Below are 26,046 nucleotides of genomic sequence, written 5' to 3' on the forward strand. Positions count from 1 at the left end.
GTATACTAACAGTCCTTTCACTGACTGATGCGGCGCCAAGGATAAAGAAAAGGCAAGGGATTCAGACCCTTTAATAGCCTCAGTAGGAATAATAGAACATACAACAGAGTTCTTCACCACGAGTGCTACGCCGCCGCCGCCCCTTCCTTCCGGTCTATCCTGCCTGTAGATGCAATATTCTGGCGGGATCGCAGAAGCGATATCTGGGTTGGAAGAAACTCCCAGCCAGGTCTCTGTAAGCATCAGGCACACCGTTTTTTCCGTAGTCAAGAGGTCAAAGAGCTCCTGAGCGTGACTGCGCACTGACCTGGTGTTTAATAGCATACAAAGATGCTTCACAGATGCCACCTCCCGATGAGGGGGTGTCCGTGGAACAATGCCTGGCGACCAGCCACAACCCGGGCATCTACTCTTGCCCCTATGGCGACCAGGAAATACCTTGAAGCAACCACACGATACCTTTTGTAAGGACCGCAGTTGCGCAGAAGTATAGCAGACAATGATAGCTCCAGATGAAAACGGTCAACCAAATCCAGGCCTCCCGCCGCTCCGACCGCCTCCGGGACGCTGACGGGCACAGACGGGCAGGACTCTGGCACGACTCCGGCACAGCGAAGGCACGCCCGCTGAGCGGGTCTGCTGCGCGGAGGAGCAAGCTTTTAATAGGAGTCCCTCTGGACATCCGGAGCGCTAGACCGCTCACTATTGGTGTTCCTGGTATTGACACCACTCCAAGATGGCGCCCGTTCTTACCCCACCACCCAGAACCGGGAACCGGACCCGCGAAATGCGGTGGATGCCAATTAACGTGCAGGTAAGAGGGCCCTAGATGCTGGCAGCTAAAAGCAGGGGTTAAGGAACATAAAACAAATAAAATAAGAAAAAAGGAGCAATTTAAAGAGAAGCGCGATAATAAAGCGCCACGCGTTAGTGCAGTCTTCAGTGTCTCATCAAGCAATGTTGGGGATGTGGGGTGTAAAAATAACTACCACATACACTAGAGCGACTGGACATGTTCTCAACGTTGGTAAACAGAAACTGAGTCAGACAAATCCTTGGAAGGACAAGGGAACAAGGAGGACTGCCCCCATATTGCACAAAAGTATTTTAGAGCAAGCGTTTTCAAAAATATTTCATGTGGTCCTCTGAACAACGTATATTATCCAAGCGGATGTGGCGTCAGACTATTAAATACACACTTCAATGAAGTCAAAGGTGTATGTGTGAGAGGTGGGGTACTGTCTCTTTAAAGGAATCGAGATGTTTTGCTGGCTCAGCATCCTGCTGCAACATCTGCACCACGAGGAAAGGCAGGTTCCAAGGTCATACTTAAGAGCTCTGTGGTACATAATAGATACATCAGCAATCCGGCAGTAGAAAGGCAACAATAACGCTGCAGGCTGCTTGATGGGTTATGCAGGCAACCGCAACCAATTGTGCAGTCAGAAGAACAAACCTACAACAGCCGAGGGTTTGCAGGACATTTACAGAAACCTGCCCATCGCTAAGTGCTGTGGAGTTATGCTGGTAACGTGCACCGCTGCTGGTCTGGATTTTCAGAAAAGCATTCTGTTTTCGTTTTAATCCTTCTACAAAAAAAATTAACTGCATGTATGATCAATTATGTTAAACTTTACTGAAATTAACAAATGTTCTCCTAAACATAGCGGAAAGGTAGTGAAACAGTAGCTACACTGCGAGCACACTGAACACATAAATCGACTGGTAAATCCAGGGCACTTAGAAATGTGACATGCAATCCCTAATGCGCTAACGCGGCCAGATGTCTATCCCGCTGCTGCTGCTGCGTCACACAGCTGCTGGCCCGGATAAAAAGCGACATATGACAGGGTGGTCCTGCTCTGTAAGCCTGTCTCTGCGTCTCCAGGGAGAACTCGCTGCTGTCCGGCGGCGAGTGTCCTCTGTCCGTGCCCCGCACTCCGCAGTCACCGCCCTTCACGTCTGACGAAACGAGCACATGCACCAACGTTTATTTACCAACATATACGGCAGCACAGCCCCGCAACGGCTTCCAAAGAAATAAGATATACAAGACCAGTCGACTGCATTAGCAAAATATTCCAACGAACCCGAGCGCCAATGCACTAGTACACATATGTCGTAAAACATGCGAATTTGCAGATTTTTTGGGGCCCACACTCGCCATTCCTTCCACCTGAAGGACGAAAATAAATGCAGTATTTTTTTTTTTAACCACAACGCCTTGAGCAAAGCAGGATGGCAGACACTGCCCTAGACTGTTATTCTGGGGATTTCTCCCAAAACATAATCCCATTCCCAGAAAGGACAACACAAACATTGACAAGAAACCCAAAGGTAAATGTCGTCCTATACCGCACAGCAAAGCCCCTTTCATTTCCACACACCTCTCGTCAATCTGCTGCTAGCAGCCGCCACGCAGCACTCATTTACACCCAAGAAGAAAGGATGGGTTGGATGCAGCGAAGGAATGCACTTACAGAATCGGATTGGCAAAGAAGTTGCGTCGAATACCTGCAGTCCCAGCAGTGGCTTTACTGCCTCCCCAGCCGTCCTCGGATGAAGCAAGCAGCAATACCAACACAATATTCAATGTCCGTTTGATTTCCAGACACCCATGGGGCTCGTGCTAATTGGTTAGAAAAAAGGGAAAAAAGACGACAGCAAAGTTCACGAGGCAGCACCTGGCATCGCGGGAGCTCTCCATATAACCCAATCTGCGAGGAAATGTAAATTGGAGCGGAGGCAGCGGTCGGTGCTGTTCGCTAATGCCTCTGGCCGAAAGGGATGCTGGGAGATCATCCCAATCCGAGTTGCAGCCTAACTCTAATCCATCAACGGGAGAGGCGAGCGAGGAATACAGAATGAGCTGCCCCGGTGTGCAGCGACCGGCGTCAGCCATTGCGCCAGTCTCCATCCCAGCAGCCCCTGTCTATTAAAGTGCGGTCCATCCGCTGCTGGGCTGAAGCATTAGATCAGTGTACGTTGATGTGGGGCGGAACACAGGCCCTGGAGATGCTGAGAGCGGGGTGGGGGTCAATCGCCACCCCTCAAGAGACCCAATCCTTCCCCACACGAAACCCTAGGCCACTGAATACCTGTGAGATTTGTTAGACTCGGGGTACCCTCGCATTCTGCGTCCTTCAAGGGTCCCACACTCCACCCCAGGCCTCTGAATATCTGAGATTTGGAAGTGTTTTCTGTTCTTGCCTATAATCCTTAGGACCGCTGCCACAATCTAGAAGTACAGGCAGTACTTTAAATGGCTAGGTACTGAGTGCCGGCACTTTTTCAAAATTTTGAGAGCGAGAGTACTTGAGGGGATTCATAAGAGTCATAGTAATTGAAGAGTGCCACCACTTCTCAGAAACATGCAAGTACTGTGGCATAGGGGATCTGCACATCCATTTTTTTTCCATTTTAAGCACTGAATACAGGTGAGGATGGAAAACACCGACCCCGTCGGTGAAACACATTTTAACATTGCTCTGGCTGCTCCTGGTTCAGCAGAACCAAAAAAACTAGGCATTGCATAATCGTCAACTGGTGCCTGTCACGAGGGCAGTTGCATAACATAGTCCCCCACGGCGCGGGGGCAAGAGGGGAGCTCCAGGGGGCCCCCTCTCAGCACTGTACCCAGGCCTGAGAGCCCTAAACTGACTCTAGAAGGAGGGGGGGGGAGGGGCAGGCCTTGATGTACTTTGAGGAACGCCCCCTCAAGTTTCGTTATGCCACTGCATGAAGGTGATCTTTAGACAGTCCATATTTTTCATCGGCTACTCTACGCGTGCTGAGGCTTGTAGGTTGATGCATGTCATGGGAACATGGAAACTACAAGTGCCAACATGTATATTTCTGTAGGCAGAGCTGGATCCTCCCCACGGCACAGGCTCACTGGCAGGTATGCAACCAGTTACCATAGTCACTTGCTGCCACGCTTGTGATGCCCTTGGAAGAAACCTTTTACCTTAAATGAATCCCTGGTGGTAGTCCGATTGAGGATAATTATTTTTCCTACCTTAGAAGACTTTGCAGAGGGTGTCAAAATGAATATTTCCTAAACTCCGAGGATAAAGACAAAACAAAGGCCTATAGGCCCGTTCTTGCGACCACCGTGTACGATGAACTTGCAATAAGCTGCAAAAATGATGGCTCTTCACAAAGCTAATGAACAGGTAAGGGCAACCTAAAAGCACTCTTGTCATCGTGCTTAAAATTAACTGGAGGACAATGATCCAAATGACTTTTGAGCTAAACCACACAAAACAATATGTAAACTCCAACCTCGACCGATCTTGAACTGGGGGAAAGGATGGAGCATACCATGAAAGGTTAGTATAACACTTCACCTGTACAGGAGAGCTGGCCAGGGACTACAAAAGGACTTGGTCCCTGGTAAAGACGACCAGGTTAACCTGCATTTGTTGTGGAGCAACTAGAAATGAAATGAATTTGTACTTGTAAAGCATACTTATACCCCACCCACGGTTTCCTGGAGCTGTATGCATACCGCTGTGGAACCCTTCCTGGCTTTTCCCTGTGAAATGTCCACTCCTGGGTACCCCCAAGGTGAAGCCAGGCATCCCAGCGCTGTTGGGGCCATTGTGGAGATTAAGCAAGCTATTGCCCAGAGTTGCAGAGTGGGACCCATGATTAGAATAGGCACAGAGGCGAGAATTATCAGGTGTGTGGAAATTGAGCCCAAGACCAACAGAGGCGGGAATTGAACCCTGGTCCCGGGCCAGACCTCTGCATCAGGGTCTGCCGCTCTAACCATTGATCCACACTTCTCCACTAGACTCAATGATTAGAATTTGCAAATGAGCCCCAGCATTTCGAGAGCCTGGAGGCCAGCTTGCCAAATTGGTTAATATATATTGAATAGGCAGCATTTTCAGTCTGATCCTGTAAACAAAGAACAGACAAGCTTTGATGAGGAAAAACTTTGCGGTGGACACCCTACATGTTTCACGTGCAGAGAAGCAGTCAAGCCCACCCGGCTGGACAGAAATTACACACAAGCGCCAGGATAACCTAGGGCTTAGAGACCTAGTTGTAGAATGAGAACTACATATCCCAGGTATCAGCAACTTCTAATCTGCTGTGTTTCAAAAAGCAAATGAACAACAACAAGGAGAAGGACTTTCCTAATGCACCCTACCATCTGCAGAGGACAAACCATGCATCTGTGGCTGGTCAATATTTTCTTAGAAGCCATAAACTGCCTAAGACCTTTAAGCCTATTTGCTAAATCAAGGACTATATAACCCACAGGTCCTGTACAACTTATTGAGTTGCATACCAGAGGTCTCAAATAGTAACTCTTCTATCTATGTAAAAGCATAGACGTAGGGCGCACGGTAGCACTTGTTTGTACAAAGGATGCAACGATTAGGCTTATTGACAAACTGTTGTGCACAGTAACCATGGTCAGTCATCAAAGCGTGGACAACCAGTCCATGTACTGCCATGGTGAGGATTACTATTTTACCTGCAATTACCTTATCTGCTCAACTCAAGAACCTCCAATTCCTCCAATAAGCAGATATTTTATTCTTATGCAGAGGAGGAATGCTCCACCTCCACACCATCTTAAAATGCATCTTTTAATTATACATTTTTGCACAGGCTGACAGTTCTGTTAGTACAGGTTTTCTACTCAATCTGAAAAGTTCACTTACACGACGCAATTTAAAACATCTTAAATGATCCTTAGTAGCACAGTCTACTTGTTACATCCTGCACTGTATATATGTATTTATCTTACTTCCCCTTTAATGGCATGAGCTTTCTCCTTGATGTTCTGGTTCTCAGAACTTTCCTAGTGATGCATTCTGCATCTCAATGTCAGTTGTACTTGGACTTGAAGCTGTCTACATGATGCTGTGCTGCTCAATAAACCTACTTGGATTTTAACCTGTTTCCTGGATTATTACATATTTTGGCGACGAGGACTCCAGCCATCTACAGCACAGGAGCGGAGTGAACCCAATTTTACCTCTTCTGGAATTTTTTGAGGACTTTTATGCTATCTTTCCTTCTTTTGCGTTGAAGAAAACTGAAATCTTGGATTTGTGCCCTATTGGATTTGCTTCTCTACTTTCTCCATTTACTGTGGAGTTTTTCTCGTGTTTTTCTACAATTTTCATAGTTTTCTAGACTTGTGCATCATTCAAGTCTCCCACTGGTTCAGCGCGCTAGACTTGCTGTCTAAATTCCATGACGCGGAGCTGCCAGCTGAACAAGCATTCCTGTTGCCTGGAAACGTGAACGCGGAGCTGCCAGCTGAACAAGCATTCCTGTTGCCTGGAAACGTGAACGCCGAGCAGAGTTTAACAAATCGAGCGTCAACACGTCAACGCTTCCCAGCAACCAAGCTCTGTTTACAACGCGTCATCTCCTGACAACGCCTGCTGTGTATTGAATGCGTCAGCGCCTGACTACGCGTGCATTCAAGAATCCTTACAACGTATCTCTTCACAACACACGCAGCGTGAGTAGCGTCCCGCGTCACGCTGCGTGCAACGAGCGGCCATTTTGTTTCTTGTCAAACTTTCAGTATCCTAGCAACCCTCGTATTTCTTTCGACTTGCCGATCGAGGACGAAGCATTTACATTTTCCGGCAAATACCACCAGTTTTATACTAAGAAACATACTCCTTGCTGATAACCACTGCTCTGTGGTATTTACAACATTTTCTTAAACGTTTCTTTCTACAATTAACAAACATTTTTTTTTTTTTTATTATTATTCTGGGCACTGTATTTTTATCGTTACAGTCTATTACCTTGTATTTGCTTGCATATTTCGTTTTGTTTACAGGTCTTGCCCATTATTTAGTGCAATTCATTCAAGATACTCTTTTACATGTGATATTCCAGTGCATTTTATACTTGATATTTTCTGCATTTCTCAATTTTCTCCTCTGCTTATTTCATTGTCATTGAGTTATTGAATATGCAATTTGACCCTCCTGCTAAGTTTCTTCAAGTTAAGGGTGATCCTCCCTTGCCTTGGGCAAGATGGAAAGAAGAGTTCTTCAATTATATGAAGGCTATTGATGGGGAACGAATGGGGGCAGAGAGGAAGAAAAGTATTTTATTACATTGTCTTGGCTCAGAAGGGCAGGAAATTTTTAGAACTTTGCCTATTATTGTGCTACCTTCTGGCAGTGGTGATAATCTTAATGTTTACTCGGAAGCACTTGCCAGATTGGAAAAAAGATTTAAACCCACTGCAAATATTGCCCTTAATCGTTTCAAATTTTATACCAGGGCACAGAAACAGGATGAATCATTTGATGATTTTCTCACTGCTTTGAGAGCGTTAACTTTACGCTGTAATTTTGGCACAATGGCAGATGAAATGATTCGTGACCAAATTATTGTTCACGTCAAAAACAAAAAAGTCCAAGATAAATTGTGGTGTTTAGGTGATCCTACTCTTGAGGAAAGTATTGCTATTGCGAAGTCTACAGAAATGTCTGAAAAATGGATGAATATTGTAGAGAAACAAAGTACCAATCCTAGTAAAAGTAGTGTTGAAGAAGAAGTATGCCTTATTAAGCCTAAAAATGAGGGAAAGAATTTCAGTACTACACATTTAAGTACAAAGAATGTGTCAATTAGTAACTTCAGGAAACCTGATTTTAACAACAGTTCAGTTTCTTGTTTCAGATGTGGAAGTAGATCTCACATTGCTTCTTTCCAAGCTTGTCCTGCTCTTAATAGGACCTGCAATATATGTGGCAAAATGGGTCATTTTGGGAATGTATGTAGGGAAAGACGTTTCAATACTCAAGGGCGAACAGGACTTCCACGTCCTATTTCCAATTTTTCTACTCCTGCAAATGTTTCCTCTGTTAATGATGCTGAGATCTCTACACAAGAGCTCAATAGAGGCTATGTTGTCTCTATCATTCAAAGTAGTACTGTTGTTTCTATTAAAAAAAAATCACCTAAGTGCATGTTTAACATTTTAGGTATTGAAATAGAATTGATGGTGGATTCTGGATCCCCATGGACCATTATCACAAAGCAATATTTTGATGAAAAGTTACAGAATGTATGTGATTTATCTAAATTACAACCATCAGATATCCTAGCAGAAAGTTTTAATGGAGGGAATATTTCAATTGAAGGATTTTTGTGTGTTCCTCTAGCTTTCAGAGGTAGATTAGCCCACATCAAATTATATATTGCTATTAAGGGTGTGAATGTTCTAGGGTGGCAAGATCAGTGGGAACTTGGCATCAAGTTAAATCCACGAGCCAAAGATCCTATTGAGCTTTGCAGTGATCAAGAGATGATTAATTCCATTACTGATGGGGAGGAGGATGTTACCTCATTGTGGAGCAGTAAATTTGACAAAGTATTTTGTGATCAACTAGGAAAGTTGAAAGGGTTTGCACACAAAATAGTACTAAAGGATGGAGCTATTCCGGTTAAGCAAAAATTAAGAGGTGTACCTATCAATGTCAGGTCCGAGTTAAAAGATATGCTGGATGACTTATTGAAAGATGACATCATTGAACCCATAGAGTCTTCAGAATGGGTTTCGCCCATAGTTCTTGTACGGAAACCGGATCAAAAGTTGAGTCTGTATTGATTTGAGGGCTCTTAATTCGAATATTGTCATAGATTGCCATCCGCTTCCAAATATTAATGAGCTTGTTTCCTTATTTGATGGTGCGCAGATCTTTTCTACTTTAGATCTTAGGTCAGCGTACCACCAAATAGAGTTGACAGAAGATTCTAAGAAATTCACTGCTTTTATTACTCCCATGGGTCTCTTCCAATACAAGAGAATGCCTTTTGGTTTGGCTTCAGCCGCTTCCGTTTTCCAGCGTGTAATGTTTCAAATACTCAGAGATCTTGATTCATGTGTTAAATGCTTTCAAGATGACATTCTAATTTTTTCCAAAAATGTTGTGGAACATTCTGTACATCTAGATGAAGTATGTTCCAGATTACAAAACCATGGTCTTACCCTTAAAGCACATAAGTGCAATTTGTTCAAGAAGTCGGTAGAGTATTTGGGACACACTCTGTCAGGGGAAGGTTTGATCCCAAAGAAATCTAATGTTGAGGCAATTCTCAATGCCCCAGCTCCCAATAATAAGGAACAGCTTTTGTCCTTTTCGGGAATGTGCGAGTACTACAGCAAATTTGTTGCTAACTTTGCCACAAAAATGGAGCCTTTAAGGAAGCTGTTGAGGCAGAAGAATGAGTTTGTTTGCACCATAGAGCAAGAAAAGGCTTTTACAGAAATTAAAAAAGATATTGTAAATTCTCCAACTTTAGGACCTTTTAGAATGGGCAAAAAGTGTATCATCACTACGGATGCGAGTTTGTATGGTTTGGGGTGTGTGTTGTCTCAGACAGATGGTGTGTCAGAGTGGAATGTTGCTTTCTCATCTAGGACCTTGAGTGAGACAGAACGCAGGTACGCTGTGATCGAGCGTGAATTACTTTCATGTGTGTGGGCAATTGAACACTATAGGATCTACATTTGGGGAAGCAAGTTTGTGTTAAGAACTGATCACAAGCCTCTTGTTCATATTCTTTCAGTGGGAGGAGGATGGAACTCCACTGCGAGAATTGCGCGACTTACATCTAGATTACAGGAGTATAGTTTCACAGTAGAGTATATACCAGGAAAAAATAATGTTACAGCCGATTGTCTATCACGTCTTCCATGTCTTAGTGTAGTTGATGGTACTTCTGGGTGTAAGGATGTTGATTTTGTCTCTGGATTGCAGGATTTTGTTGGTACCCAATATCAAGATATCACTGAACAATTTTGGCTTAATTGTCAAGAGAAGGATGATAGGATGAATACTTTAAGGAAATATTTGTTGGAAGGTTGGCCCAACAAAGCCAATGTCAGAGAGGATTTAGTACCTTTTTTTAATGTTGCGGATGAATTGTTTTGCGAAGGGAACTTAGTTTTTAAAGGTGACAAGTGTATCCCACCTGTTGGTGTTCAGGACCTGATACTCAAATTAGCTCACAAGACCCATCCGGGAATTTCTGCTATGAAGCGCCTTATTAGGTTAAACTTTTGGTGGCCAGGTTTGGACAGATTTGTGGATCGTGTTGTCAGAGAATGCAATGAGTGTTGTGACAAGGATAAAATGTTGAAAGTTGTTGTTCCTCCCCTTAAGTCAGTAGTCTGGCCTGAATTTCCGTGGAAAAAAATCGCTTTTGACATCTCTGGCCCGTTCAGTATGTTACCTGAGTCTTCTCGTTTTGCCTTAGTCATTATTGATTATCATTCTAAATGGCCAGAGGTAAAGTTTGTTTCCAAAATTACTTCTGAAGTCATTATTATGTTTTTCCAGGAAGTGTTTTCTAGAGAGGGTTGTCCCTCCGTTTTGGTATCAGACAACGGTGTTCAATTGGTCTCGTCAGAGATGCAGTCATTTTTACAATCCTGTAATATTAAACATGTCAGAACTTCTCTCTATGAACCGCACGAGAATGGTCAGGTTGAGCGTTTCAATCGTGTGTTAAAAAAATTTGTTATTGACTCCATCAAGGAAAAGGGTAACTGGTTAAATGCTCTCAGAGAGAAACTTTGGAACTATCGTATAACTCCCCATACCACTACTGAAGTTAGTCCATTCAAATTACTTAAGGGAAGAGATCCAGCATCGGTCATTTGCCCTTGGTGGTTCAAAGAGAAGTGCAAAGGTTTTGGTGAAGATACTGTTGATGTTAAGAGTCTTGCGGACAGAGTTTTATGCAAACAAAAGAAATCGGCTGAATGGTATAACAGGAGGTGGAAAGCAAGAGAGCATGGTTTGGCTGTTGGGGATTGGGTCAAGATCATGAGACCTTCTTTTATTAGCAAGGGCACGAGCAAATATAGCAGACCTATCCAGATCAAAAATGTTTTTAACAACACTGTTATCACGCAAGATGGAAAGGTCTGGAATGTGAGCAAAGTTCCCTGTCCAATATGATGTGAATACTCATGATGTGCCTCTTTCTCGTTTTGTGCTCCCTTCTGACACTATTGCCTCTAGGGTCAAGGGGGATTCCCGTTCTCGTAAGAAACCCATGTCTTTACGGGACTTTGTATGACATATTTTTTTTGTTAACCTTTCAATTTTGTACATATGTTTTTCCTTGTTTTCCTTGGGGGGGGGATGTGTTACATCCTGCACTGTATATATGTATTTATCTTACTTCCCCTTTAATGGCATGAGCTTTCTCCTTGATGTTCTGGTTCTCAGAACTTTCCTAGTGATGCATTCTGCATCTCAATGTCAGTTGTACTTGGACTTGAAGCTGTCTACATGATGCTGTGCTGCTCAATAAACCTACTTGGATTTTAACCTGTTTCCTGGATTATTACACTACTCCACTGCTCTCATCGGCTACTGCCAACTAGGCTCATCTACCAATCCTGTTTCACAGGTTTTTGCTCAATTCTCACTCAAAGTCCTTTAACTCAATCACTTTGTGTTTGGCTGGTTGCAGCTCTCCAGGTGGACCATTAAATGAGTTATTTCTTATGTTTAAAGGTATTTGGGAACAGGGAAGACAAACAAAACACTTTGTTTAAACAGTAGGATTCTTTCTCTTTGTTCTGCTGTTCTTGACGGGCACAAGGAAACCCTTTTTGGGTAGCTGTTGCGCCTATATACACACATTTAAACATAAATAAATAAACACCACCATTCATGGATTTAGGCTAGGAGGATAAGGTAACTATATTAGTTAGTCCCAAATATGTCTTTTTTAGATGTATATTTCAAGTTTGCAGCATTGTCCTTTTTTGCCTGGAATGCGAACGGAAGGGCCTTGACTCTGCTCACAGGGTGGCGCTGGTTCTGCCCATGATCAAACACCAGAATACATTCAGAATATGTATGTCACTAACTGCAATCAATCCATAATACCCAACAAGTGAACACAAATCTGCACAACATGGGCACAATCTGTATAATGTGGTGTTTCAAGAAATTGGAATGTTTGTAAATAAGACAGCGCAGAGTACTTTTAAAGTACTATGAGTGGGAGTGTTGGGTGTCAGTCATGAGTGAGAGAGCAAAGAAGCAAGGGATAGGTTACCTCCTCAAGGAAAAACTCATACAAGAAAAGGGTCACATTTTAATATACAGTCTTAACCAAGTCCAACAGAATAGCACATTTGCAAAAACTGCAAATATCAAAATACACTCATGCACCTTTTAAGTTCATGCAGTCAGCGTTTGGTTCAAAGTGAATAAGTAGCTTCAAAGCCTCCAGCACATGTACATCAGCCAAGAAAGGTATGGAAGCCTTTATTAACTTTCACATCCCTGGGGCGACAGCCTTTAACATCGAACTGGATTCTCCACAACTGATTTTAAAACGTTATCATGTGTCTAAATAAATTTGAATAATATTAACAAACACATTCCGGATTGATCAAATTCGATGAAGAGAATAACTAAGGGTATTTTAATTTCGCTATATTTTAAACAAGTCTGTTTTTAATGTGCAGAGCCCTGCACTGTCACAGGTACACCGCTCACTGGCACAACTGAAATAGGCGGATCCTTATCTCTGGTGGACAAGGAATAGGAGTAAGAACCTGCTCTGATGTGATGGAACATGGGCATAACAAAGTGTATAAGCAGAAAAATGAAGCCTGGGAGAGGGCACATAGGGTTGAAGCAAAGAGCCCATGACAAGTGCCAGCAAGTGCCTTGTGCCCCATGCAAAGTATCTTAAGAAGATGCATTTGCTCACTGGTTATCTGTGTAAGAAGTCCAACTGGGATCTAACAGATGCTCCAAGAACTAAATCAAACTACAGATCAAGACCTCTCTAGCACTACCTGAACTAGAGATCTATTTAAGAAGGTGTCTTAATGTTAAACAATAAATAATCTCTCCCTATTGTGTTTGTCAAGGGGTTCACAATGGGACAATTTCCCTATTGTAATTGCCACAGATTTCTCAATATATTTCCATTTCCGCTTGCATTTATTTGAGATCTCAGAACGTAAACCTCCTTCGTATTGCAATTGCCAGAGTTCACACTTTAAAATTCGACTCTCTGGGTATTGAGGCAGAGGGCTGAATGGCTGACTCGGGGAGGTGTTGTGGGCTAGACACTCAGAACTGAGCAACTCACAAAAATAACACAATAAGTCAAAGTCCAAGCAATGATTTTTCTGTAAAACAGAAAAGTACTGTCATGCACATACAACTAAATACATTCTCAAAATGCAAAACCCCTTCCGAATGTATTTGTCACTGAGTTCACAATAGAAGACTATCCTATGGTGTTTGTCAAGGAGTTCACGATAGAAAAGCTCTTCCTATTCTATCGATCAGAGACTTCACAAAGTACAACCCCTTTCTATTGTATTTTAGCAATCAGGTTCCATATGTCCCAGGGCAGTCAGTAGTTACTGGCCCCAATTGTGTCAATGGCGGTTTTGTACGGGGGTAAATGGCACCCTAGAGCCCCCGTACCTTGGTAGCCCAGACGTGGCCTGTTTTAAGCATTTGAATCTCAGAGTAATGAGGAAACCAGTCTAGGGCTGACTCTGAGAGTTGATGTGGGCTAAAAAAGCTAAATTAGCATAGTAAAAAAATAACAATAAATCAGAGCCCAACTAATTTGGTTTTAAAAAGGAAAAGTACTGCCATGAAAAATTACAAATATTTACAAGATTTTAAGTGGAATTGTGTTTTGAACCCACTCCTACAGAGTCCTTGTCAAATAAGAGAGTGCAAATCATGTTGTAATAATGGAAGAATGTGGGTAGGCAGAGTTGATGATGAATCAAGATGGAAGTTTATTCTTCAGTTTCAAGCAGGAGTAATTGGTTACAGAAATAGGAGGTTATAATTAAGCCTCCATGTTTTCCGTTGATTTTCTTGTCAGTATTTATTTTTAAATGTGGATGAAAACAGGAATATGGGTTGTTTTTGAGTGATTCTAAATGCTGTCAATCATGACTGCCAGGCCGTTTCCTGTTCACCCTGCTCTTCGCACATTCAGTCCAGGCCTCTCCACAGGACTTCAGATTGATGTGCTGTCATCTCCCTAGCGCCACAGCTCTTCTGGCACCTTCTCTCCTTCTTGTGCTGCTTCTAATGCCAAACAATGGAACCCTGACCACCGAAATCGAGACAAACATCCGCCAACTGGTTTTCCATCCTGGGTGCGTATCTCACCCTGAAGAGCACGTTCTACCGCAGACATCTACCACAGACATCTCAACACCGTCTCTCTTAGCACCCAGTGGTCATCTCCAGGCAGCCTGTTATTCACATGCTCAATGGCGCCATTGTCAATCATGAACAGCAAACTCTTGTTCAGAAGTTCAACACCCCAGAAGTGAATGGCAAGCCAAACTAGAAATAATTCCAGAAATGTGATATCTCCGCGACATACCCAATCTTCTGGCCACCTGCCAGCGCACCAGGGCCAGCTTTGTACAGTCCAAACCCATGAACATTAATGTGCCAAAATATCCAAACATCCCATCATAATTGCTCTAGGGGAATCCATATAGTCATGTCTTTATACTCATCTATGAATCTCGGCCAGATATCCAGATCTTGCCTCGCCCCTTCAATTATCCATACCCAGTGATGTGGTTTCGTCACTCCCTTCATGGACAGGACCATGTGCACGCAGAATGCCCATCCCAGTGCCACCACTCTGCACATGAAGTTCACACAATAACTTCCTCAAGGTCATCAACTTGTCTGTTGGCAACTGATATTGCAGAGCCCTGCTGTTCAGATCAATCCATAGGAAAGTCAGGCTAGTAGCAGGGCCCCCAAGTATTCTCTGCTAGGGACATGCCCAGGACATCTGTTAACTGCTGCATAGTAGCCCTCCACCTTGCCCACTCCCCCTAACAACCTGTTCAACCCACAAAGAAAAAGACGTCCAGGTGGTGAATAAATTGCTCAGAGCCGGTCCTCTTCATATCACCCACTCCAGAAAAATGCTAAAGCTTTCAAAGGCCAAACAGGCCAGTGAGCACCCCATGGGCATAACCATATCTATGCAGTAGTGACCGACAAACTAGATCGCTTTTAGAGAGCAATCCTCTAGTTGGGAAGGCATGAAGCAGAATGCCGACTGCATGTCGGTCTTTCCCATCTCTGCTCCCTCACAACAGCTCCACACCAGTGCCACCACCTCATCCAACCCTGCATAGGATACCAAGCACACATCCTTTCCAATGCAGTTATTGACAGACTCACACTCCAGCCTCGACCAGGGGTGGATTAGCTGAAACCAGGGCCGGACTGGCAGTAGCGTGCATCAGGTGTCTCTCTGGGGGGGAGGGGGAGACCAGTTTTGCAGCTGTGGGGCCAGTTTAGTAACCGGGCGCCAGTTTTGCAGGGATGCTGCAATATCAGCCTCCAGTAACAAAAGCTGCAGTGCTACACACATGCGCCCATCTCCCCTTCCTCGGGAGCCGGTTTTGCAAAACTGCCAGGGCTGCTTTGAGTTTCCAGTCCAGCCCTGGCTGATACTCCCCCTCCACCTTCTTTGGGACTATACCGAGGGGTAACACCGTATGATTTAAGTCAATAAATGGGCTCTCCATTCAGCCCGCCCTAACTCTCTTTAACAATTCTGCTTGACTACCTCATCTTTGGCTGCAGTTGACTTTAGGTTGTCTATCTAGCGCCGTTTGCACAGCCCTTGATGTAATATGGGGAGAACCTCCGAGAAACACCTCCTCAACGCCCTTGCTGCCTCTCTGTTTGAGTACACCCAGAGACATGGTACCATTCACTCCATCTCCATTGGAGTTTTAGCTCTTTGCACAACCCCATTTGGAACCCTCCACCTCTACCCTCTTACCCCCACATGGCCCATATCTGGTTGGTGTCATATCCAAACTGCAGCTTATTGTCTACTTTACCCCATGATATTGTTGGATCTAATCCTCCCCTGGCCCTAAATTCCTTACTATACCACAGCCATGTTAGGCCCCTAAAACATATGAGTGCCATTCTGATGAGGTCCATGTATTTAAATAGGGCCACATTGTGTTCAGGGATCTTCTCCCACATTATGCTGGCATGCATGGTAATCCTTCGAAGAGCATGCTACCACGCATGCCAAAACAACACAGGCAATACCGCAACTGTGCCGTTACCACGAGTTCCATTACAACACAAGTCATTACAATGACTTGCTTTAGGGAAGCACTGGACTTTGCAATAGTGTAAATTACTATTCCAACTTCAGACAGTGTATCAGTAGGAAAGGTGTTGGACTTAAATCCAACACCAGTCAAACACTGCATCCCTTAAGCAAGTCGTTGTAATGACTTACTTTGTAATGGAACTTGTGGAAACATTGCAGTCGTGGTGCTGACTGCATTGTAAAGGCACTACCATGTAATGCCTGCAAGTTAATAGATGTTTCCCAATCCTTCAGTCAATGTTCGTGGATACCCCGGGTCTTTCTGCTCTATCCTTTTTCCTCTGCCCTCGAACCCTCTAGCTGTGTCTACCTATGACAGAGCTTGAATATGTTGAAATGTTAATTTGCTCCAGGGGTGCAGTCTCATATGGCATGAAGTTCGCCTTTCAGGGGCTGTCTGAAAGCTGTCATCAAATTCAACACCTGGGGAATTCTTTCATTACAGAAACGGTGGCATGGAAGTGAGAAGCCTGAAAAGCAGTCTGGGTTGTGGGGAGATGTATTTACTTTGTATGCTTATAACATGGCTATCAGAGGATGAGGCACTTAACCACACGAGAGAGAGGACATTGTATCTCTCACCAGTCAGCCTCTCTTCCCTGCCATGTTATCACTTCCCTCATGGCCTGGGTCCACTCTACAGTTCGAAATCTCTTCTCTTTCCCTCCTGATGAGTGCTCCCAAGTCTTTATGTAGGGCCTACTTTGCAGCAGACGGGACTCCCTTTTCTGCGAGTGTGCTCCTTTTGAGGTCGAGCCTGGCAGCGCATGTGCTGCTTTGCGAGGCATGCTGTATTGAGGAATGGCATAGAAGCCCCTCCCATTTCTCGCCCATCTTTTCAATTAGCTCCGGTTACTGTCCTTGCGAAATGGTTGTTTTTCACCTGTGAATAGGCTTAGTAGTCCCTCCTTAGTATCACCTTTGTAACTTATCCAATATACACAAGACCTGTCACTTCAGGCTTTAAATGTATAAATGTGGACATGGAATTTTTCTTTTTATCCACTTTTGTTCACTCCTCACTTTTTACCGAGGTAGTGACCCTCCAATTTATTTGCCTTCTTTTTATAAAATAGTGTTTTTTATCAAATGACAGTCATACCCAATCTAATCTTAAAGATGGGCAGCAGTGGTGTATATACCAAACAACACACCTATCAATGTGTTTAGTTTTGCAAAAATTGAGAAAAAAGCAAAATGGCACCTCAAGTGCACACCACCAGTCGAGCTTGCCGATTAGTACTTACCAGCTATGCTTACGTTTATCATCATCGGTATTTTGCTAAAACTCATAGGTGTCCCAAAAAATTATCAAATAATTCAAAAAGACACACACCCTATGTGCTTTTCGTCTACCAAACATACAAGACCCAGTGCAGTATAAAACTGAAATAAGACGCACAGATTGCTAATTTTATTCTTTTCTTGTGGGCTTATGCAAAACATTTAAAACCGGTCACATATATGCAGGCCACTTCTTTTCTTAGCCGACATGTTTCATTGCTTTTAATCTTTAGGCAATTTCGTCAGGGCAGGGTCATTCATCGCTAGTATCGGACACTGGTGCAATTTTCTTAAAATGACTGTCAAATGACAAAACAACACAATAGCCAGGTTACTATAATAAATCTTATCTCTCCACTTTAAACAAATGTACACACATCACTTTAAGGCATTTCATTACCATAAGGGAACCAAAGTCAGTCGTACCAGCTCTCCTTATTATCAGAGGAAAACTCCAGCCATAAGTTCCTCCTTTCATAGGGGTATCCTAAAATTAGGTTTCTAAATATAAAGGAGATAAATGTATGCATATATCTTTATACACCATTCACTTGGCATATACACCACTGTTGCCCGTCTTTAAGATTAGATAGGGTATGACTGTCATTTGATAAAAACACTATTTTATAAAAAGAAGGCAAATAAAGTGGAGGGACACTACCTCGGTAAAAAGTGAGGAGTGACCGGAGAGGACAGAAAGAAAAATTCCACGTCCACATTTATAAATTTAAAAGCCTGAGGTGACAGGTCTTGTGTATATCTATACTACTATTATAAAGGAAGAACTTTGAACCTTTGAGGCGGGTAAACTCGGGAACCACAGCGCCAATCCACACACCTGATACATCGTTGTAATTGTCAGGGTGTGCAGATGGACATAGGCTATATAAATTTAAAAAATATACGTTATTTAAAAAATTTGCGAGAAAAAAAAAGTAGTCCCATGGAAGTAGTGCGTACTGACATCAGGAGCATGGGAAGGAGCGGCGTCAAGGAGCGCGAGGAGGAACGGCGGACATGAGCGTGGGGAGGAGCGGCAGACAGGCGGGGAGGAGCGGTGAGGAGCGGCGGACAGGCTGGGAGGAGCGGAGAGGAGCGGTGGACAGGCGGGGAGGAGCGCGGAGGGGCGGCGGACAGGCTGGGAGGAGCGGAGAGGAGCGGCGGACAGGCGGGGAGGAGCGGCGAGGAGCGATGGACCGGTGAACTCAGGAGCATGGGGAGGTGCGGCGGATGAGGTAAGGCTCCGGGGGACCCACGGACAATGTCTGGGCGGGCGGGGGCCCTGAAGACAAGGTCGGGACGGGCTGCTACTCCGGGGGACCCACAGACAATGTCGGGGCGGGCGGGGGCCCTGAAGCCTGATTGCTCCCGGACAAGGTCGGGATGGGCTGCTAGTATAATATAAAACAATGAAAACTTACCGGTCCGTGTCGCCTCTGCATGAATGTTGAAGAGCGCGGGACCCAGGAGCAAATAGGAACAGCCACAACATCACTACGGTGCCAACCCCTCTACTGACACTGCCCCAGCAACGCCGCAAGGATTGGTTGAGGGCAGGGATATTCCCTGCCCATTAGGAGACCGAGGGGCTGCGGCATCAAACCCTCGGTCTCCTAATGTGAAGCCTAGAGTGCGCATGTTCGAGCTGAACATAAAAATGATCAGCCCAAAAAATGAACATGCGCACTATTGCTGGGACTGCAACTGCGCTGCCTGCTGAGGCTGGCCTATCACTCCACTCCCTGCCTGAGTGCTGCCGCAGCCCTGCCCCCACCCCAGCGTCCCTCGTTCTACTTTTTCAACGCAGAGACGCTAATTCCAATCAGGACTGGAGTACTGAGTGGAATTAGCGTCGGAGAAGTAGAACCAAGAATTTGGGGCTGTAGCCTTAGTGGGGCAACGCCCCCAATGGACGCACCGCCACTGTGAGCAAGGCTGTTGTACAGTTGATACGCGTTGTGGACTAAAGCTTGGACTAACTGAACTGGTGTTTTGCCTCTTGACTTGAGAGCGTATTTCGGAACTTTGTTTACTTTGATATATATATATCTATACTAATATAATAAAGAGAGAGCCCAAACCTTTGAGGCGGGTAATCTCAGGAACCACAGCACCAATCACAACACCCAATACAGCGTTGGAAAGGGCAGTTGCAGCAGAAGGACATAGGCTATGCAGACGCCCACTATATACATTTAAAAGGTAAAAGAACCGTGCCAGCAAAGTAGTCCCTTGTGGGCGAGTCTGCGTTGTGCTGTGGGCGTGTGCTGGGGCGTGACAAACGCTGGGGGCAAGTGGTACGTCCCGCCCTTCATTCCATCTCTCATATCGTGTGCCAATTCCAACCTGCTCCCTTTAAATACCCCTGCACCCCATAATCACAACCCACCCTTACTCCTTAAAATACCCCCAACACCCTTAAACACTAACCAATCTTAACCATATAAAAATACACCTGTACCCCAAAACCCAAACCTTGCCCTGAACCCTAAAAATACCACTGTACCCCAAAACCCAAACCTACCCCCGAACCCTAAAAAACCCCTGTACCCCAAAACCCAAACCTACCCCTGAACCCTAAAAATACCCCTGTACCTCAAAACCCAAACCTACCCCATAACCCTAAAAATACCACTGTACCCCAAAACCCAAACCTACCCCTTAACCCTAAAATACACCTGTGCCTCAAAACGCAAACCTAGCCCTGAACTCTTAAAATACCCCTGTACCCCAAAACCCAAATCTAGTACTAAACCCTAAAAATAACCCTGTACCCCAAAACCCAAACCTACCCCTGAAACCCTAAAATACCCCTGTACCCCAAAACCCAAACCTAGCCCTGAACCCTAAAAATACCCCTGTACCCCAAAACCCAAACCTAGCCCTGAACCCTTAAAATACCCCTGTACCCCAAAACCCAAACCTACCCCTGAACCCTAAAAATACCCCTATACCCCAAAACGCAAACCTAGCCCTGAACCCTAAAAAAACCCCTGTACCCCAAAACCCATACCTATCCCTAAACCCTAAAACTACCCCTGTACCCCATAACCGAAAACTATATCTGAACCCTTAAAATACCCAAACACCCCAAAACATATTCTTCAGTACCCCAAAACATATACCCCTATACCCATACTTACCTTATCCAAACATTAAAAAAAACATGTTTTTACCATTCATGCATTTACAACGAATTTTGTTGTAAATGTATGCATGGTAAAAGCATATAAAATGTAATGCCATGCCTTATAATGGCATTGCGGAGTCATGGTACTTTCGTAATGCAAGTATGCGGAGTGATGGTATGTGGAAAAAAAGTTACGGAATAATGGGGGTTTACCCTCACCCGGTAAGTACATTGGTGGCACGGCGGCCCACATCTCCAGCAACATACTCATATTTTTTCCAAGGGTGGGCGTAGTGAGCATAGTGGGGCTATGCGAAGCTTCGTGAAGTGGGGAGGGCGCTACGCCCACCCACACACTTCGCGTAGCCCCACTACACTCCGCCCACTTCCCTCCCGCCCTCTTCTACATGGTTCTAATAATGTAAAATACATTTTAAAGTACATTAAAAGCACTTACCGTCTATGCAGCATCCCGGGGCTCCATCTTCAGATGATGCGGCGAGTTCTTCTAGCCAAATGCGCATTCGTGGGCGCCCCCGCATGCGCATTTCTTGAGAGAAATTCGCATGCGGGGGCGCCCGTGCATGCGCATTTGGCTAGAAGAACTCGCCGCGTCATCTGAAGATGGAGCCCCGGGACGCTGCATAGACGGTAAGTGCTTTTAATGTACTTTAAAATGTATTTTACATTAATAGAACCATGTTGAAGAGGGCGGGAGGGAGGCGGGTGGTGGGCAATTTCGCTCCGTCCACGGAGCGTGCGTTGTATTGCCTACTACGCCTACTTTGCAAAGTGCGAAGTAGGCAACACTACGTACACTCCGTGGGCGGAGCGTAGCACTACGCCCAGGGTTCATTTTTTCACCACCCATTTGAAAAATGCTCAGGTCTCTCTCATTGATGGCCAGCACCGACATACACTTTTAGACACACCTCCCGCCACAAGTTCTAGAATTGCGAACTTTAGAGCTGGGGAGCTAAGTTCGAATCTCGGCATCAGCTCAACATCCTGTGATTCCAGGCAAATCGCTTTGTCTCCTCGTGCCTACCACAAATTAATGTGTTCTTCTGTAATGTAAATTGTGCTCATGCCATGTTGTCGAGTTCGCGCTATATAATATTGCAAGGAAAAATAAAGTAGAGGAACTCAAGTTCACACACTACTGAACACGCACTCTTAAGTGCATCAACAGTGCACTGTGAATCGGAGCGTTTCACAGGCCTGTCACAGATAAGAAATGCTATCAAAACGAAATCCTACAAAACAATATACTACTAGCCGGCAGCAATTCATACCCAGGCAACGTCGGGACGGGCTGCTAGTTGGATATAAATTGAGAGGAGGGCGACCTTTTCTTGTTGTTCCCTCTACAGCTCCAGACTGATAGAATGCATTTGTAACCTCCCATAACAACTGGACTTTTTTTGTGTTGTTACACGGTCTGCTGTGTAAGTCGGTTAGCACAATTTTCTTTAATGATCCTCCGCTATTCCACCCACGACATCGCAGCAGGCTTGCTCCTTTTACATTATTTGTATTCAAATTATAGCGCAGTCCACTTTAACTATAGCAACCACCCTTCATTATTTGATTTACAGTGCGGACCGTTTTCAGTTTAGTGGCGGTGCTTATTTAATTATTTAATTCACAGCGCAGGCTGCTTTCAACTTTAGCGGGTGCACTTATTTATTTAATTAACAGCGCGGCCCGCTTTCACTTTAACGGCCACGCTATAGAACCTTTTAAATTAATTAATTTTCTTACACTTTAGGTAAAAGCGCACCATACGCGCTTTCACTTTAATATAAGGCCATGTCCCTTTCTTTAGACGCTGCTCACAGTAACCTGAATACAGCGAGCAGCGTCTAAAGAAAGGGGCGCAGCCACCATTAGAGTCTCACATTTGCGAGAGTTTGAACTATCAGCATTAAAAATGACAATGCCTTTTCAATTGGGTGGCTCGACGACCGGCTGCAGAGAAGAAAGCAAATGTCGGAAAAAACACAGATGAGACTGCCGAGACATGGACCCAGAAAATGAGTAGCAAGGGGGACAGCATCATAGGCAAAAAAAGGAAAGGAAAAGCACTTGATAAACCTGGCTGGTTGAGTGGAGTATAATGAATGACTGAATGCAGAGATTCCTACAGTGCTGGAGACACTGCGCTCCCTTTGGTGGACAATAGCTGCTCTCTGCTACCAAAGCTGCTGTTCACTCATTTATCCATGTACCCACGACCATCACGGAGTCAGTAGCAGGTATTTCTAATTTACACCAGTGCTTTAAATGAGCCGGTACTCACTGGCACGGAGTACCGGTACTTCCGAAATTTCTGGCCCTCAGTACCGGCACTTTTCTTAGGTCAGGAAGAGTACCGGTACCCTGATTGAGAGCAGAGCAGGCTCAGGTTACTTATCTCCTCCAGCTCGGGGCAGACGCCGCTCTGCTTCTGACTGAGCCCTTCAGTGGCCTTTTTCACAATCACTGCTGGAGATTACAGCAGCTCTCACTTGAATGGCCCCTGACTGCAGGTTCCGAGAGGGCTTGCCTTGCGTCATGCTGTTATCAACAGTACAGGATCTAGACAGATCCTGAACTGTTGATCGGGTGCACAATGGCTATTCTACTTAAAGTGTTAAGGCCGTGGGGGGAGGAGGAAGGCAGGGGTGCCCTTTCTTTATCAAGTGTGAAATGGGCTGGGGCTGCTAGTCTGTAAACTTGTCCCATTTAGGGAAATGCACAGGCCGTACTAAAGTGTGTGGCAGTGTCACAGAATCCTCTACCTTCGCCAAAACCGTTTTTTTCCATCACTAATTGCTGTCCCCTATAACTGCCAAACTGAAGAAGATTGATACATTTATCAAAATAGCTCCCAACAGTGTCCTAGCAAGGCTTTGATGCCTACAAATTCAGCAGCCACGTCCCAGGGGCCCATAGCTGATTGGACATCCATGCAGGATGGGCAGAAGGAGCAGGGGAACAGTACCACCAATAAAAACGTCGGTCCACATTACAATTTGCCAATTAAAATTAATGGTCGGGAGACTAAAGTTCTGCCAAGTATGAATCTAATCTCATCACAGGGAATCTCTGCCACTGTAGGAGTCCAAGAAAACGGGGAGGGAGGCACCACAAAAAAGAAACAAAAAAAACTTCCAATAATTCAGTCACCACCACCCGCCTGCCCACATGTGGTGATGGCAGGAGTTCCACCATTGAGAGATGGATAGATCGGGTATCATGGGGATCTGAAGAACAAGTGTCTAAATATGGGTGGGAAAGTTCAGGGGCTATTAAATATCAAAAGCCCACAACATTCTTCTTACCTGTCGAGTAAGGAGGATTGGTAGGAGAACGAAAGACCGCCTAGGTGGCTGCGTAAACAGAATCAGGACACTCTCAGGAGATATTTGTTGTGGGTAAAAGAAGATATGAATCCAGAGGAGGCCAAGTAGTTTACCCAAGATGTAGGTTTATTTGTAGATCACAACAGGTTCCATGTAGTTACAGAAGGATAGTAATATAAATTCCATAGATAATAAGTAGATAGTAAAACAGTCAGTCATATAAGGTCCCACCAGGAGCTAGATGTTGTTGCTCAGCCCACACTCATCAACTGTCATTCCACAGACACACAGGCACACTCACATAAAAATGTTGTAGTAAAAGAAGATATAAATCCAGAGGAGGCCAAGTAGTTTACCCAAGAAGTAGGTTTATTTGTAGAACGGTTCAAGTTCCATGTAGTTACAGAAGGATAGTAATATAAATTCCATAGATAATAAGTAGATAGTAAAACAGTCAGTCATATAAGGTCCCACCAGGAGCTAGATGTTGTTGCTCAGCCCACACTCATCAACTGTCATTCCACAGACACACAGGCACACTCACATTCAGAACTCTCTGACATCACGCACTCCAACATTCCACACAGACATAGCACTCACTCTGGCTGAGCAACTGGAAAGGAGGAAAACCCAGGCACAACATAATTCTAAAGGGAATGGGTGGAATGCTTTTGTGTTCATCTCAGCTTGTTTTGCTCTCAGTGTGTGTGCCTGCTTGAGAATATATAGTATGGTGCCAAACAAGAACCAATAACATATAGCATTAAGAAGCGTCAAATATGACAAAACAAGGAAATGTTAACATATCATCCTGTTTGGCTTTCATTTTGTGCAATGAGTTAACCTGATTTGTTTACATAAACACATTTCTCATGCGTTTTGATATGTGCTGCAACTGGTGCAGAAGTCATTATGTATCATCATATCTTGCCCTTAACCCCGCCCCTAGCCCCGCCCATGTGCCACGCCTCTAACTTATTTAAATGAGTACCTACACTTATTTTTTCCTATTTAAAGCACTGATTTGCACTATGCCCCAGGCCCAACGCTGCTGCTAAAGATATATACAGCAAGCCAAACTTGTTTTTAATTAATGGCTGGCGAGGTAGTTAAACTAAAATGCCGCTAAATGGCGCGAGATGCTGTATAAAAAAGTAGGAATAACAGTTCTCATCTCTCGAGAAGATTTGTTCAGCATTTGAGTAAGGTGCTCCTGCCACCTGGTATAAATGGAAGAGGGGTGTGTGTATGGGGGGTGGGGGGAGGGGGGCACATGTTGCTTTTTTAACACAGACTTCACAAAAGCTTCCAACATTCAACAATCCATCGATGCATGCGGTCACATGTATTCGCCCATCCATCCACCGGTTCATTCTCACATGTATCCACTCAATCATCCGCATGACCACACACGCTCAAACAATGAAGCACTTTCATCTATAAAAATGCCAAATCCATTGACTTTTGAAGTGCTTATTTGATTTGCCTTCAGGTCATGTCAGTGGGGGAAATCTACTTACTTCGAATGGTCAGTGGTTTAATTGTTCTCAGTTCGTTTCCCCTTCAAATCACACCCTTAATGTGCATCTTCAGAAAGACTTAAAACAACAAGGCCAGAAGTGAAGGACCCGCACTTGCAAATAATAGTAACAGGCGGTTAGGTGTGTTTTTTTTTATTAAAGGATTTGAAAATAATGACACTTCACTGTGAATCAGTTTACTTTTGCATAACTCAGCAGGTCTGTTAAGGAGATGTTAAAACATTATTCCGCAAATGACTCGGTTTCTGACTTGGATTTTAGCACTGATTAAAATCACCCCCATTCTGTTTAGCTGTCAAGAGTCCCCAAGCTTTTTTCTGAAACCTCCCACTGCTTCAAGCCTGACTCTAATAATACACAGTACAGATTTTGCTTTTTTAAATTAATTTTGTTTGGCATGATAACTGACATTTGCCTCCTGGAGTTTTTCTTACGTGAATACTTGTTGCGCTACAGATTAAAACCTACGGTTTAAGGATTGTTCAGGAGTCCAGCAGGCCAATCAATGTCCGACGAGTAAACACGGAGTGTTCGTGGGAAAAAGCCCGAGGTGCGGGAT

The 26,046-nt window shown here is 44.4% G+C and overlaps 1 protein-coding gene across 2 annotated transcripts in view; it reads right to left on the reverse strand.

Annotated features, from left to right (window-relative positions):
• Positions 1 to 26,046, reverse strand: part of LOC147663441 (tetratricopeptide repeat protein 39B-like) — a 325,459-nt gene that overhangs the window by 229,564 nt on the left and 69,849 nt on the right. Inside the window, exon 1 of one of the 2 annotated variants that reach the window (XM_086950452.1) lies at positions 2,481 to 2,615. The exons of the other annotated variant lie outside the window; for it this stretch is intronic. The gene's annotated coding sequence lies outside the window, so the exon portion shown is untranslated. Of the gene's footprint in view, positions 1 to 2,480; positions 2,616 to 26,046 lie in introns of those variants that run through there. 2 annotated transcript variants of the gene reach the window in all.

Source organism: Lissotriton vulgaris, unplaced genomic scaffold (genome assembly GCF_964263255.1).
Source record: "Lissotriton vulgaris unplaced genomic scaffold, aLisVul1.2 SCAFFOLD_2539, whole genome shotgun sequence".
In the NCBI taxonomy this organism is placed as follows: domain Eukaryota; kingdom Metazoa; phylum Chordata; class Amphibia; order Caudata; family Salamandridae; genus Lissotriton; species Lissotriton vulgaris.